This window comes from Limulus polyphemus, unplaced genomic scaffold (genome assembly GCF_000517525.1).
Source record: "Limulus polyphemus unplaced genomic scaffold, Limulus_polyphemus-2.1.2 Scaffold339, whole genome shotgun sequence".
Taxonomy (NCBI): domain Eukaryota; kingdom Metazoa; phylum Arthropoda; class Merostomata; order Xiphosura; family Limulidae; genus Limulus; species Limulus polyphemus.
Genome location: NW_013665949.1, coordinates 240,436 through 257,168, shown reverse-complemented (window position 1 = coordinate 257,168; position 16,733 = coordinate 240,436). Strand labels below are relative to the sequence as shown.

Genomic DNA, 16,733 nt, shown 5'->3' with positions numbered 1-16,733 from the left:
TGTGTGTGTGTGTGTGTGTGTGTGTGTGTGTGTGTGTGTGTGTGTGTGTGTGTGTGTGTGTGTGTGTGTGTGTGTGTGTGTAAATAAATAATACAGAAAACAGAAAAATGAAGTGCCACCGAAGGAGCACATTTCAATAATATTTTGGGCAGCAACATGGTGCAAGAATGGAAGAAATGTCTATCCGGATCTCATAACAAGATGAACCTCATACATTCTGACTGATGTATGCAGAGCTTTGCCTTGCCTGCAACCTAGGGCATAAGTACCGAAGTCATTGAAATCAGTGAAGGGTGGCCTGATGTGTCAAACAGAATTCAGTGAACATGCTGCATATCTACAAATCTCAGAAGAATTCTTTCAGCAATTTCAGGAACTTACTTGGCTTCAACATGGCTCAAAAAGTTCTATTAACATAAGCAAACTGTGCTATCTAAATTTCTGTACAAGGAGAGGTCAGCACTAACTACTTGGCTGTCATTTGAAGACAACATTTGTACACTCAGCCCTGGTGGGTATCAGTGGAATACATCAAATGAAACAAATGACTGTCTGGATGAGCATACTTACATCTCCTGAAGTAGTTTTAGAACAACCAACTTCCACATGCTGGTGTTTTATTGCATCTGCATAAAAAAAGGTCTTAAATTTACTAACAGGTGTTGTTTAGAAATATGACAAGTTGTATCCTGTGAGGAGGATGACAATGTTAATCCCCAAGAACATATAGCATTAAGAAAATGAGTAGCCATCTCTGGTGATAGGAAAGACAGTCAAGCCAATATGTAGTTCGTTGTAGAACTGTAGGAAATATTCTGCGTATGCCCGAACACCAGAAATTTGTATATGGTAATATCTGAACATAGATTATACTAATGAGACAAGTTCTTCAGTTATATTTGTATAAACTGAATTTTGAGAAGTCCCATTTTATTTTTAATTTGTGATTTTCCCAGAGAGGAGACAGGATTAATAAAGTATTTATAGCTAAGTAAAAAAAAAAATATTTTTTTTCTTTTCAATTAAATTAAACAATTAAAGTAATACAATTATGGTAACGTATAATAAATAAATACCTTAAATATGTCACACATAAATGGATTTTGGAACCTCACTACTCGTTATAGTCAATTTCGCCAAGTATGGTCATGCTCTATCTGAAGAACTTACATCTCGACAATATCCATTGCATAAGCACAAGATTATGATGTCCTAAACACACCACTCCTCCCTCCATGTTTTCTATAATCCGTCTAGTGTACGAGGACAAAGGTTTCCCAGTTCCCGTTTTAGCAGTACGATTGCACAGAAATCCACGAGTCATTTGACCAGTATATACCTTCACGTGAGTAGAATGAATACCTATATCACTCCCCCTCTGCTTGAAGTATGCGAGAGTTGAACATACTTGTCGTAGGAGCAATTTGTATACATGCTGCTTATGTAACTTCTCCAGACGGAGATCCTTTTTGGTTATGTGGCGAACAGTAGCCTTGCATACGTGGACGGCTTTTGCCACTGACCTGTGTGTTTGTGGATTCTCACCTGTCGCAAGATGCTGCACTTTGCTTACTACAGCTAGGTTACGACTTGTTACCGGTCTCTTTTTGGATGGTCCCGGGCCCTCAAGTTGATCCTTTGTTTTCCAATGTAATTAAGCACAAAGGCTATCCCTGGCTTATAAAATCTAAATCCTCGATCTGAACACAATTTTTATGATCCGAGTATACGAATATTTTGCGTAGGAAAGAACGGTTACATATCCCCGATTAAAACCGATAAATTGTCTGTGACATCAGTACCCACGAAGAAACAATATCAAAATATAGTTCTCATACAGCTATTTCACAACGAGATTATATTGTTTGCTGTTCTCAAGTGATTTGATTTGCATATTCAAAATCATTTTAGTATAAAGCAATGAACCCTCAATAGATTATTTATTCTAGCACAAGCAAAAATACCCGTACCCAGTGATGGGAAAAGTTTAAGTTAATCTATCATTTTAAATTATTTCATGGACTTTAAAAAGTTTAATTGTATTGCAATCTTAGTTTCATTCAGAACCAAAGCTCCGAACTACTTATACCGCCCATCGTGAAAAGTAATAGTTGAGCATTTCAATCATGCTAAGAGCTACTGAACAATAATTGCACTTCGAAAGGACAGACTTCGGGAAGTTGTAGCTTTTTGTAAAATAATTGCTTGACAAATAAGCACTCGAGGGAAAAATTGCTAAAATTCTTTGAATTACATAGTAACATTTTCAATAAAAATGCCCACAACTTCATATGCAGAACTACGTTGTTTAACACCATACAAAGGTATAAAGACACAACTATTTCTATCGCATAAATGATATTCTTTATTGAAAACTTTGAGTTTTTCAAAATCGTACTAAAGATGCACGTATCTTGTATATATTGTGAACCGTGGTGTTTGTCCGAGCATTCGTCTGTCTCCCGTTTAAAAGCTGCGCATGCAGGCAAAGCTCAAAATTCACTTTTAAAATGAAGGGAGTACATACAGGCATGAATAATGTTGAAACCATATTTTATTTCGCAAGCGGGATATCCTAAACTAAATTGTTAGGAATTAATGACACTATCATTCACATTTCAAAATGTGACGTAACTTAAAGAATTAAAATGTAGATTTACCGTATGGCTTGGGATGTTGACGTATTCAAAAGAGTACCACAAAACAAGTTTAATACCCCCAAATTGTACCGATAAGTTTCGGTTGGGTCCACTGACTATTATATCCTCCAGCTAGTATATAAATAAAAGTGTACCAACATGAGTCAGATGAAAAGCATTGCTGTTGATTTTGTATTTCACTAAGCATACACACATTAACAACATATTGATTCTATTCCAAAAAAAGATGCAATTTTACTATAAAGGAAATACCCGCCAATTGTAATCGCAGTTCAAATTGCCATTATAATGTCAAGTCATTTCAATCACGTAGCCTAACGTATTGAGTAATTACAGTGCTAAGGTAACAAAACCAAAAATATAGTTTGCGGCGCCTTTAAATACGGAAACAGTGTTATTTTCCTAGACATCTTATTTGCCATGAGAGAGAGAGAGAATTAAAGCCATTTAAAACAAGTATAATAATCGCGTGACTACCGTGACTAAAACCCCGAGGCTTCAGTATAAATCTATGCACACCAGATGTGTGTGTGTGTGTGTGTGTGTGTGTGTGTGTGTGTGTGTGTATACACACACACACAAGTTTAGTCCCCCCCTTTCCAGTGACTCAGCGGAAAGTCTGGAGGCTTATAATGATAAAAAACTCGGTTTCGATACCCGCCGTGGGCACAGCACAGATAGCCTATTGTGTAACTTTGTGCTTAACTACAAACAAACATACAAATTCATTGTTATTCTAAGTAATGTATTTCTTCTACAACTGTCTTGAACCTGAGTTAAAAAGAATACTAAGAATTTTATCATGATAATAAAGTATCCACATCCGTACAGTAAAGAAAGACAGAAGTTCTATAGCTGAAGAATTTAATAAATTCAACATTTCCAGTGAGTTTAGTAATCCAAATGCTTCGAAAACATTTGATGTCTTTGCATTCATAAAATACATCTTTTTCAGAGAATATAATAGTTTTTCTACAACTTCGTGATTTTTGTTTTCTATTTAGTTATCTTGCAGAACAAATTAAATAGCTAAAGAACGACCAATACTCTTTTTTGAAAAAAAAAATATCTGTCATGTTTTCTGAGGCAAAATCATACAAGATACAACCTTCAAATGGATACAACGAGATAAAACTTGATAGTCGAATGAGCAGATATACAAAAGATGGCCTACTTCTTCGTTTCGTTGCCCATCGTCTACAGAAACGGACATTAATTATTCTTAGAGAGACATGCATTTCTAGAGATTATTTGGGTAGAAAGAGATAGTCTGGGTGAGGGCAGTTGAAATTACACAATATATATTATATACCCAAACGCAAGTGAAATCCGGGACTTGTGACAGGTACGAAACGCACATTGTGAACTGTATGCTCTATGCAACTTGCCATTAACTCTTTTAAACACAAAAGTTCAAATTGAGATAATTGCTGTTGTGCTCTCCTTTCAGCAATACCCAGTTTGTAACCTAAATTTCACGAATAAACCAACGATTGCTTCACATATTCAATTTCTATTGTTACATGAAAATTCTGAGGCAATATTTATACAGAATATTTTTTTTAATAATATTATTTCAAAAACAATTTTAAGCCACTTCTATGTCTCCGAGAAACATCATAAATAATACTACATGCTAATGTTACTTTTACACATTTGAACTTTATTCTGTTTTTTTGTTGTTGTTTTGTTTTTAATGTTACATATTTTCTCAAACATTCAATTCTGTGTCAGATATATCTCTTTGCAGCATCTTAGGCAAATATAAGGCTTGGATAAGTTAAGATATTGATAAGATAGACAAGAAGCATCATACATTGAAATACATTGGGATCTTTGTGTACGTGTGCGGAGGGAGTATATTGTATTGTAGATGGTACCAAGACGTGTATTTCAAAATAGGGATCCTATAAAGCTACTTTCAAGTCCCAAAAAAGCAGCACAAGAGTACAGATTGGAAAAAAATATCATTTGTCAGAAGGAACATTTACGACAAGAGATAAGCCCAGACACAGCTACAGAAATAAAACAGGATGAATTATATAACAGACTTCAACCAGATTTCGATTCTTTAAACCCACAAAATTTAATTTTGAATTGCAAAATTCTACAAAGGCTACACAAGTAAAAACCAACTTGTCCAGAATACAAAATAGTCCTTAAGCATAGAATACCCTTCACCGTAAGCAACATTAAGCACAGATATTAAAACCAGTACGGCTAAACTTGGTAAGAAAAGCAAGTTGTCAATACCTATTAACTAACCCTTTTTTGCATTTGAAGCAGAAGAGTCACTTCTTGAAACAGCTCAGCTGAGACATGAAGATGTGCTTCATCGGTTTAGTGGTAAAGATGTAACAATCAGGAGATCAAATACCAACAGAAGTGCCACAGCTCTTACACAAGTACATCAACAATGTCTACTTTACAGTGATTTTTCAACTGTTAATGTTGAGAATTGTGATGTCAAACAGAAAAAAGGCAGAATTCTGCCTTTTCTAAACTTGTACATTAAATTGGTGGGGAAAGGAACAGTTTTCAATAGAACTCAGTGCACTCCTTCAAAGGTATCACAATATACTTAAACTGAAAATTTCTACAGTTCATAATTATTAAACAGAAAACTTAAAACACCCTCTGATGAAACATTATGGGAGTTCAATTATTTTCCAGCCACAAAACAAAGTTTTACCTGGTTGTCAGCAGCTCCACATCTTTTGGTGATGCCATAAATACAACAGCTAGACGGAAAGAAAGTAGTTTAAATACTGATTCTATAAAGCATGACCTATCTATCGATATCTCAGGAAACACAAGGAACACACTTTGCCATGAAGCTCACACCGTGTGGAGGAAAGTAGAACTTCCACAAGATTGGTTGAAGATACTGTTCCCGATTTCCATTACATACCGCTAAGATGGCGTGCGATCGTAATAAGTCAAGCCCAGACGCTAACAAGAAGAGTAGGTCTTCCATTGCTCAATATATAACGCATGTATTTACAGACCTTCGTAATCCAAATCACGTTGGCCTGGTCATGGCTGTGCATGATATGACAGGTCATAAGTCTGTAATCGTTTAATAGACTAGTAAACATCATCTGTTACGATAACCTAATGCGTTTCAACACTGTTATGACACGGGAAAATACAGCTAGGAAAGAACGCATTGGTATCTTTACCCCAAGCAATACGTGTTCTGTATCACGTTTGTAGCAATATCAGTTACCTGCTACATTAGCAAAATTCCAGTACATGGAATGAAAACACTACGGGATAAGGGTAAAAAGCACTCCATTTGTTGGGAATAAAATATTAGTCCAAAAAGTCTTGTATTTAAAATAAAATGATGCCTGAAAAATTAATTGAATATTCCTAGCTGACATTATCATTTTCAAAGGTAAACGAAACGCAAGACGAAAAAGACAATCAAGGCACATAATTGATGTTTTTTCTAAGCAATATTTTAGGTATTAAGTATTAATCTCAGTTGTTTTTTTTTGTTTGTTTCTTTCCAGAAGAAAAAAACCTATATCTAAAAAAATATGGCATAAAAAATAAGCTTCTGGGCTGTCAATAAGAATTTCTAAACAATTCAACTTTCTGACTATAGTAAATTAAAAACCTCCATAAGTGGGCATGGGTAGGTTCATATATAGCTAAATTTGTACCTTATGCTAAAAATTATCAACCTAGCTTAAAAACCCCAAACATAACTCGTTCAGAAAAATAAGGATGACCAGTTTTTTGTAAGGAGAGTGAAATGGCTGGTATCACCAAATCATAATGAATTTGCGTTTATTTATTACAAAGAGCATCCTTTAGTTGCTGTACATGTTATATTTTATTCAACATGAGCTTGAATCCGGCACAGTGCTAAAACTTGCTTAAGCCACAGGCATAGATCCAGAGCGATATAATTTATGTACGTGATTTAGATTTTAAAATTCACGGTGTTAGTTCAGGTTACACATACACAACTCCTGGCACAAATAGAGTCCTTGCACGTGGTGGTCAAGTGTTTGGCTGTAATAAATAAAAGTAGCAGCACTGTGTCTACACTACCAAACAAAAAAAACACTGCTTTTGTCCCTGATCAAGACATATCCATTTGTCGAAAATGTTAGTTTTTTCAAATTTATTTACGGTTAAACACGCTAGCTTAATTGTTTCGTTAAAATTCAAACAATGAGTCCTAGTCTTAAAGTTGATTTTAGTCAAGAAATAATTAGGTTATTTATAACACAATCATTTCATGTACCACGTAAATTGAGTGGCACCCTTAGGTGCCCCACCTTCCCCTCCCACACTAAACATCATTCCGCCCTGTCGTAATTTCCACATATCGTCACTTGGAAGAGTGCCTCTCAAAAACAACCTTGTACGTGCACTCCACCATCATTCTTTTGTTAAATAGCATTTATATGAGAATAACGTTTTAAAATATAATACATAATGTGAAAATACGTTTCATCATCGTGTAAACAATATCAAGTCTGAACACACTGATGTTTTGGTGCAGTTGCATCCTACCACATGTTTGACTGCCGTGTTGTGTGTGTGTGTGTGTGTGTGTGTGTGCTTGCGCGTTATACACTTATTGAAAAAAGAATTAGAAACGCGCCAAAAATCTTGGGTAAATATTTTATTTTTTCAATGTGACCGTTCATCAATGATTCAAAATAAAATTCAAGAAGGCGAACTTATTTTTGTAATCGTTATCAGTGAATGACAAATTTTGAGTTCCATAGCTAAATTCCTCTCCACGATTTTAAGTTTCTTGTTTCAATTGACCTCATACCCTTCTAGCGTTTCATATTCTGCATTTTATTCTAACTAACCAGATTCTGTTATCAGATACGTCAAGAAGATTTGAAGCTTAATGTATGTTAATGGCTACATGTTAATGACTTATGACAGTTTACAAACAACTGCACAGAAACCGAGTGAAAAAACATGTGCGCGCGCGCACACACAAACACGAGAGAGAGAGATTGTGATTGTATAAGACATTGCTAAAAATCATAAAGAAATAGCAAACATGTCACGCTAGGTGGAGCATACGTTTGATATTAATTCTACATCAGAAGACCTTTCTTGATCAGTCCTGTGTATACGAACATGTAGTTGAAAAATTATGTTAATACACATGGAAAAAATTGAATTTCTTTTAAAATGCATTAATACAAAACAATACCAACATTAGTTCGTAATTCGTATAGTTACGTCCAAGCGCAAGAATATATATTTATACACGTATGTTTGAGTGTGTTTTATATAACAAACTGAATTCTCCGCATGACTTGCGGTCTGCCATCGAAGCGAAATAATTATGAGAGATCACGTGGAAAGATTAAATATCACTGCTTTATGTATTACATAACATAAATGAGAAAGCACTATAATCAAGTATACTTAGTAGTTCCTACACAGTACATCTGTATGTAAAAATCAATGCATGAGGGCACATTGAATATAATAGTGTCCCAGCACCTTTCGTCACTACCTTGTCTTACAGAATTCGTGACTATGGAAACTAAGCGAGAGTTTAATTACACTCAGTATAACCTGAGGAAAGCCTAATAACAGAGACCTCAACGCTATTCAACTTCTAACCTAACAGAAAGATCGCAGCTATATTTACTCTCCAAGACACGAGTATACAGACGTTTGAGAGTTTAATGTCCTGACCGCGTCGTGTAACATACAACGGGTATCGTTTAATATTACATCAACATATCGATAAAAATAATAATTCCGTAAATTTCTCTCATGAACAATAAACAGCAACGTTCCACTTTTTCTGGAAGAACTTCATAGTATAATCTCACCCTGTGCTGAAAGTTCTCTAAACAGGATCATCAAATGTTCCAAAATTAGACTAACCAGGAGAGGGTGAGGTTGTTTTCAGGGCTAGCTCACATGTAAATTTCACGAAAACCTAAAGTCCCTTTGGTTTTCAAGAACAAAAAGAGAATAAGTCGGAGTACACGCCACGATCATAAATGAAAAACATGCAACGTCATCCATACATTACATAATAAACAAGCACGAAATCTTAGAGAGAGAGAAAACAAGATACGACTTCTTAGAAAAACTCCATACTTAAACTACTCATGTAAACAATGAAATCGCAAAAGCAAGCTGTAACTGTGCTCTGGTAAGTCTGGTTTCTAATTATTGAATTACTTCTAAATATGAAAAGAAAGAAAAAAAAAACAACTAATAACTGTTTATTTGTTACATGATTGGATTTGTGAAAACCAATTACGTATTTAATTTTTGTTCTCAAATTAAAGAACTCAATTTCTCAGTTTTACACACTGGATGTATGAATATCATATGGTTCATTTACTTTTAAAATGTCGAATTATATCGTTACACTCAGTGTAGTTGTTTAGTTTTAGAAGTTACACCTAAAGGATGTGGTGTGTAACACGCTCAAAATTCATACAATATACGTTGTTAATGCATCAAAACTGGAGACTAAAAGTTGTACGTGTTCTTTTACATTGAAAATAAAAAGTTAAACAGGAATGAGGGCAGATCCCTAAACAAAATCTCTTGTCATGATTAGACCACACACAGGTAAACTTCAATTTCATTTTATCAGTTGAGTCTAGACGAATAGTTCTACACACAACGAAGGTTCTTGCACGTAGCTACACAACGAAGGTTCTTGCACGTAGTTGTAACATCAACTTTTTACCTTACCTCTAACGACGCTCAAATTTCTTGTTAAACCGGATGGGGGGAGTCCAATATCTTTTGGCTATTATGTGAAAACACAAGTTAAAGTCGGTGGCAAGTCTTCATCAGGAATCGCGTATACGAGGGATAACTTTTAACCTTTGTACATATTTAGGTATTCAAGTAAAGCACATTGAAAAATCGATTTTATATTGTCAGTTTTTGGCTCATTTAAAAATCAAACCGTTGTTAAAAGTGGAGAAATGCAGAATTAATTTAACGCATAACGAATAGTTTACTTCCATGAAATTAAGATGACGTTTCTCCCGGGAGGTTCATTGAAATTATACTATTTAAGCGACAAGCCACAATAAAAGACCACTGTACATTTCTCAATAATAACAATGTTAATAAAACAAATGATAATCTTACTGAAGCGTCGAAACTTTTTAGTTCTGTATCGTTACTTTGCCACAGGTGGACTAAGCGGGAAAATAGGCTAAAACTATAGTACTAAATGATATGCTGCTACTTCTCGTAGACAGTTCACGATATCGTCAAGATTATTAATTTAAACAGTTACAGTTAACAATAGCCCTTATACGAGATTATCCTTAAGCTTCGTTGACAAGAGCAACACAGACATCAAAATTAAAAACAATTATGAAGTTCCTTTACCCGGGTACTCCAAAGTTATATTATACTTGAAAGTAGATTGACCTATTGTGTACTCAATAATGGTACGTGATGCAGAAATAAAACGGGAGGAGGATAAACTAGATGCAAATACAGTGTTGCTAGTTCGACAAAAAGTTTATTACATACGAGAGATAAAATACTGGTTACCTTAAGCCTCTTCAAGAGCATATTAACAACTTTCCACGTTTCAAGCCACACGGTAAACGAAATGATTAAATGGACATAAGTAAAAATTAGAACTTTTGTCCTGAATAGTGTGAAATATACAGTGTGAAATATACAGAAATGCTTTAAGAATCTAAGAAACGCAGGTTAGAACTTAAAACACGAAATGGGAGAAACTGATATTCAAAATGTATTATATTTGCCTGTATGGTCATCAAATTTTGTGGTTATAAACACACAACGTACCCTCTTCTGGAAGGTTAGCTAAAATATAGCTTGGTCCCCGTATTCAAAAATAGAACAAGTTGATAAATGTCGTTAAATTTGTTAAGATGCAAGTACACCTCAAGCTTGTTTTTAATGCACTGTAAGATCAGTCACATAACCACTTACGTATTTATGAAATGTTCTGTACCTTCAATAATCACCATATTATATATACAAAGTGCCGAGGGGTATATAGATGTATCTAATAAACAAGACTCACACAACAAAATTAGCATCCAAACTGATAACTAAAGCAAAACCTTTAGCAACACTCGCAAGAATTGCTTAAGACATGCAATTTTCTCAAACAAATTACCTCTCTACCAAACGATTTAAGCAATTCTTTGTTGTTTCTTCTAAAAAATAAATAAATAGCGCTTAGAGAAATTATTTTGAAGCAATATAACACTTTTCAAATGAATCGTCAGAATATATCGTTACATGCAGTTAATTGTGCGTTTTCATTCATTCGTTATCTCGGCATACAAAATAAAAAAAAAGATTACCAAAAACCCCATATTCCCACATCATTATCTTTAAAGTTTAGCAAAACTTTGACAGTAAAACAATTGTGTGAAAGATTCTCGTCAAGAAAGTGAAACTTAATGATGAGCATATCTACTTTCTTTTATTGGGCAATAAAACTTGTCGAAATGTAACAAATAGAAATGCGGAAATAAATATGAACATTAAGTAGTTTTACGAATAGAACATAACATTTATTAAATAGAAACAATGAAATTTACCAAAAATAATGCTTGGCACAATAAGATATACATTATAATGGTTGGAGACGGCTTGAATGGGTAATGAAGAAAAACATTAATACAAGTTTAACATAACAGCAAATGTACAACGTTTCGACAAGGTTTTGTCATCATCAGGTATGTTAAACTTATATTAAAGTTTTTCTTCATTACCCATTCAAGCCGTCTCCAACTATTATTAGTCTCAAAGTGGGTTCCTCGTCATCGAAATATACATTATGTACATGTCAATTAATAGACAAATGATTGTGTAGTGGAGTATAAAACTTTACTAAACATCACTCATACTTGAGATAGAACATTACATTTGCTACGAGATTTCCTGGCTTACAATACCTAAATATGTAACATAACTTCAGAGGCGTCACTAGGTACTTAATAGATTCTGGGATCTGGCCCATAAGCGCGGGATTTTTCGGCGTTTCAGTATGGTATGGATCATGGTTTTCTATTCAGATTTGTCAAGCCACCAACTGAAACATTTCATATAACAGAACTTAAAAATCCAGTTGCATGTAAATTTTGCATTGAACTAGCACAACACTTAATACTTAAGCTATATTTACGATTTTAATTTGTTAGATTCAATGAATTCAGATTTGGAACACAAAAACTATTATTTTGTTTGACTTCGGTTGCTTTTAAGAGCCAAATATAGCTATAATTTTAAAATAATTGTCAACAAGATGAGCGGCGTTAAGGGTTCACAAAAAAATAAAAAATACTCGAATATTCGCGCAAAACTACCCAAGAGCAGTCTGCACATATTTTGATGTGACAGCTAGCTAGTCAACAGCACAGAAGCCACCGACAACTCTTGGGCTACATTAGTCTAACCGAATAATGGGAATTGACCCTCATCCTTATAACGTCCCCAAAGTTCGGTGAGCCATTATTTTCTTCTTGTTTATTCTTCATTCAGTAACTGTACACGAACGCTGGACCTGCAAATTCATAGTCCTGTGTTATAGTGTTAAAACATAAATGTTACAAATTAGAAATTTCTCAGAGGCCAATGAGTTAAGAATGCCTAGAACTAGTGAATAAGTTGGAATTAACTTCAGAAAACAACAAGAAGCGTTTCATTGTATATATATAATGGAGAAACTACAACAGTTGGTCGCCTCAAAATACATAAATTTACTTAAAGTATTGTGTGTGTGTGTGTGTGTGTGTGTGTGTGTGTAATTAAACGTTTACCTTTACAGACTAAATTAATTTAAAAACCTTTTACCTTTTAACGTTTTATTACTTAATAAATAAACACCATACAGTCTCACACTGAGCTGGAAAGAGTGGTTCTGGGATACTGGGCTTAAGTATTCAAATTTCCCATACGTTTCTGTTTTATCGTCTCCCCCCTTCTTTTGTTCTTTTTTTTGTTGTTGTTGTTTTTTTTAACTAAATCCAAATTATTCACTTAGTTCTAAGCTCTCTTAAGCCTAGCATCTGGAAGGACGGCAAGTACAAGGTAAATCAAGTCCTTGCTGCCACGAAAGCTCACTTAGGTTAATAAATGTACTTTAAATTAAAGACACCTCTAGTGTTACTGCTGTGGTGCTTAATATTTTTGTCTGGTTTTTCGTTCTAATAATAATGGCGTCGCTTTATTCCACCCAATTCATTAAACCATTGGTTTTGGCATTCCCATGTGTGATACTGTTCATGTTTTTAATTACCTTGGTGCTTTGGAAAAAGCCTGTTCATGCGACTTTTTTTTTTTTTAACTTCTTTACACAAACTTGTATACATGATTGAATCACCTACGTAGCCAAACACACTTTATGACACAAACTTGTATACATGATTGAATCACCTACGTAGCCAAACACACTTTATGTTTATAGACCGGTTCACCTTGAAGCAGCCAGCGGTTGGAACCGTTTTTGCATGTGTGTTGTCTCGCCATACAAGTCACTGGCCTGATGATATTGCCCATACCAAAAGGCCACACATACATGTACATTTCTACTTGCACGATCAAAAAGGCATGAAGTTCCAGCAGGGCGTTGGCGCTTCAAACCTGTTTCTTTGGTGATTATCCACAACTGTTAGACGACATATATACAAACCTTACATGCAAACACATAAAGAAAGGTTGACAGCTATATTAATGGTAAGTTACGAAATCCCCTCTTTCTTTCCTTTTTTCAAAGTATGTCGTACTAAAAATTAAATTTGTTTTTCTTGCCTTACTGAAACACGGATCAAAAACATAAATTAGTTCCACACGTATCCATAGAAAACATGATATACACTATTATAAGAAACTATAAATAAAACTTCCTTCTTGAATACACCTTGCATGTTCACGATAAAGATCTTCTGACGTAAACACTGCTGCACCTACCGATCTTGGCAAGTGAACTGTACCTTCTAAACTATGATTATACATGTACAAAAATAGCTACCTTCTGTTCTTTCTAAGCTACGGTACTTCGCAGTAGATCTAACCATTAAACCTTATATTCTGTGTTGTAACATGTGTAGTACGTTACTCGTGAATAAATTGTTACTTTGTATTTGTCTATATGTATAAAAGAAAAACATCAAAATCATTAAAGTTCTACCATTTATTCCATGCATCTTGCATCGGAGAAGATTTTGCGGAATTAATTATACACGTAAACAGAATTTCCAATATAATTCGTAAACTCTCCTCATCCCCGCAAACAGAAAATGTTATCGGTTGCAAAACAGATTTAAGTCATTACAACAATTTCTAATAACGGACTTTTTTTTTTTAAGTTACATATATCAACTTACTGTTTAACCAAGAACTTGTAAATTATAAGCACACTTTTCTATATACTGCTAATAATATATAACGATATACACTTAATAAAGTAATGCAGACTAGATAACATATGCAGCTGATACAAACACACACACGAGAAACTTTCATAACCTCTACACATGTATTAAGTACCATATTGTACTTATCACCACATCACGTGTCTAGGAAACAAAAACTATTCTGTGTAACATTTGAGGTTTTTCTTTCTTCGTGCTTCTGAACATTGGGTAGACCTGCTCTATACGATATACTAAAAAACTTTGCCTGCAATAAGTGATTTAGGACTTTAATATTATATTAATAAAACTGTTTTTAATGCTGCACGTAACCCGCTATTATTTTAAACATTTCTACAAATAGTCCTCGATCTTGTCAACTTGAACCTCTCATAACAGATTATAAATTTAAAATCTTGTTGATTACACAGTAGTAGTCTCTTATCGTCGACCAGTTTACAAACAAGATCTGATATCAATTTCGTTAATTATTATTTAGGTTTAGTTAATCATGTACGTCAAGGGGCAGTGGGTTGAGACTGTGTGGGAGATTTACGAAACAGTAGGGAAACATTAATTATCAACACAACTTACATGATAAACTACTTATTATTTCTGAATACATTTAGCTTTGAAAACAGACAAACTTTTTAAAAAGTCATGCTGGTTTCAAAAGTGTGTGGGCTCTAATGAGGAAACGTATATTTTTGGACCCATGTAATATATTTACCCCTTTTGTATTGAAGGTTTTTCGATCCTATAGGTACTTTTATTTTATGATATTTTTATTTACCAAATGCAAAAATTTGGAAATAACATTTAACGACTTAATATTATCATATTTTACCATCTCCATTATACAGTTATGAAGTACAGCCTCAGAAAGCAAGATTGAAACGTGACGAGTTAAAAAACGTACGTACCCGACAAATTTTGTGCCAAGATTCATTTAGTTATGGCCGAAAACATTAAAAGAAACTAGGAAAATGGCAGGAAAAACTACACAAAATTTACCTTTCGTTTATCACTAACAGTAGATGTGACAGGTGTTGCAAGGTCTTTGGTCTCCGTCTATTTTACCTCCAAATAGGCTTAACAGCGGTATCAGAAATTTTGCGAACGGAATCTAGGTTTTATCGCTGTCTTCTCCACCAGTTCTAACTGATCAGAATTTTCGTCTAGAACTCCTCAGACAAGACGATGTTCAAACAGTCTGATTTATAAACCGATTGGATCAATAGCAAACCCCACAGCAGCCGGTTTTCTAGGTACAGTAAGTAATGAAAACCAGACAGACTTCCACAAGCGCATAAAAATAAACGCAGTTACTGCAGGACTTAACTTCGCAGATTGCAATTGGCCAGTACAGATCACGTGATAGACTTGAAGGTCTGCGATGTTATGCTAAGAGCGTCATATAAACAAGGCGTTCTACAAAGTATGCCATACGTCCAGGGAAGGAATGTTGTCTGATGGCTGGTCAGCTGTTCCCTCGGGCCATTGGGATCACCTGTTGGGGCCTTGACCTTGATACCGGGGTGAGAAGTAAAGTGACCTTGATACCGGAGTGAGAAGTGAAGTGTACGTTGATCTATCTTTCTGACAAAATTATTGATCCAAGAAAAACAAGAATTGCAGATTTTCAAAAGTCACGTTTGATTAATAAACTTATTTTTTACTGCTCCTACAAGTTCAAACCTTATGTCTAGAAAATCAATGATATGCATTACTGAAAGTTTTATTTCAAAATCCTTCTACAATATATAAAAACAATCCAATTATTTTACATTTTATACACACCAATGTTGCCTAAATCTCCATTTTACTAACATATGATGAAAATATCCCACCAGTACTGGGTCTAGAATAATTATCTGGAGATAAGCAATTTCGACAAGCCTGATAATTGGAGGAGTGGGTTTCATTGTGGAGGGGCTTTCGTTATATCCCCAAACCTCTCATCATGAGACGCTAATACCCACAGTTGCAAAAGATAATGAACAATACCCCTCAATAAGACAAGCAGAAAGACGAATATAATTTCCTAATCATATGTTGAAGACTAGGTAATAAAAAACGAATAGCAACAAATACAGGTCCCCGTATTGTTGCTAATCGATCGTCAACCCACCAACGTATTCTCAGAAAACTCCTAAGAGCGCAAGAGCACGGTCTCACGAAGGCCTCTAATATCAGAAACCCGAGATAGTGTTATGTCGTGTACCGTTACAGCTGCATGATTAATTACACGTGGTAATATACACCTCCACGTGGTGCAAAGTTTTGGAAGTAGAAAAACAAACACGTGCTACAACGCTGTGTGCAAATTGAAAATAAGAGAACTATTTCAAGATTTCTTAGTCTTCGCTCGAATCCTAGTTTGCTCTCACGGCTTCTTCCAGTCCATAACAATACGTATTTATCACCATATTTTACCGTGGTTTTCTCGAAGTTTCTTAATATGAAAAGCATTAAATCAGTGTTAACCATTTAATGTTTATTATTATTATTCAGCAGGCAATAGTAGAGGGACGATGTTTCAATCCTTAATGTACATAATCTTCAAGCGGTGGGGATGTATACACGTTGACTAACGAATGGAAACATGTGCTTCTACCAGTTCACTGACTATATTAAAGCAAACCAACCAGTCTGCCGGCCCGGCATGGCCAGGTGGTTAAGGCACTCGACT

General features: G+C 34.8%; 1 protein-coding gene and 1 long non-coding RNA gene across 3 annotated transcripts in view; one reads left to right on the top strand and one right to left on the bottom strand.

The window, feature by feature from the left end:
• Window positions 1–16,733, bottom strand: part of LOC106457500 — a 73,095-nt gene that overhangs the window by 48,964 nt on the left and 7,398 nt on the right. The window contains exon 1 of one of the 2 annotated variants that reach the window (XM_013916925.2): window positions 15,056–15,806. The exons of the other annotated variant lie outside the window; for it this stretch is intronic. The gene's annotated coding sequence lies outside the window, so the exon portion shown is untranslated. Of the gene's footprint in view, window positions 1–15,055; window positions 15,807–16,733 lie in introns of those variants that run through there. 2 annotated transcript variants of the gene reach the window in all.
• Window positions 2,526–12,805, top strand: LOC111085339. Its single transcript, XR_002610182.1, has 3 exons — window positions 2,526–2,661; window positions 9,892–9,894; window positions 12,793–12,805. It is a non-coding gene; the product is annotated as an uncharacterized LOC111085339 (long non-coding RNA).